We start from the raw sequence: 218 nt of genomic DNA on the forward strand, positions 1-218 counted from the left end.
AGGCCTGTGGGAGGGCTGCCACACGATTTTCACTCAGCCCGAGGTGGGCATCCAAGCTTCAGACCCACTCTTCAGGGGGTGGACAAGGGGCAGCCCAACCTGGGAGCCCTGGGGCTACTCCCTAAAGCCCTGGGGTTATGGGAGAGAGGGATGAGACAAGAGATGTTCCCACACCAGTGAGAGTGAGCACAGCCTTGATGAGAGAGAGAGAGAGAGAG

Source organism: Mus pahari, chromosome 22 (assembly GCF_900095145.1).
Source record: "Mus pahari chromosome 22, PAHARI_EIJ_v1.1, whole genome shotgun sequence".
In the NCBI taxonomy this organism is placed as follows: domain Eukaryota; kingdom Metazoa; phylum Chordata; class Mammalia; order Rodentia; family Muridae; genus Mus; species Mus pahari.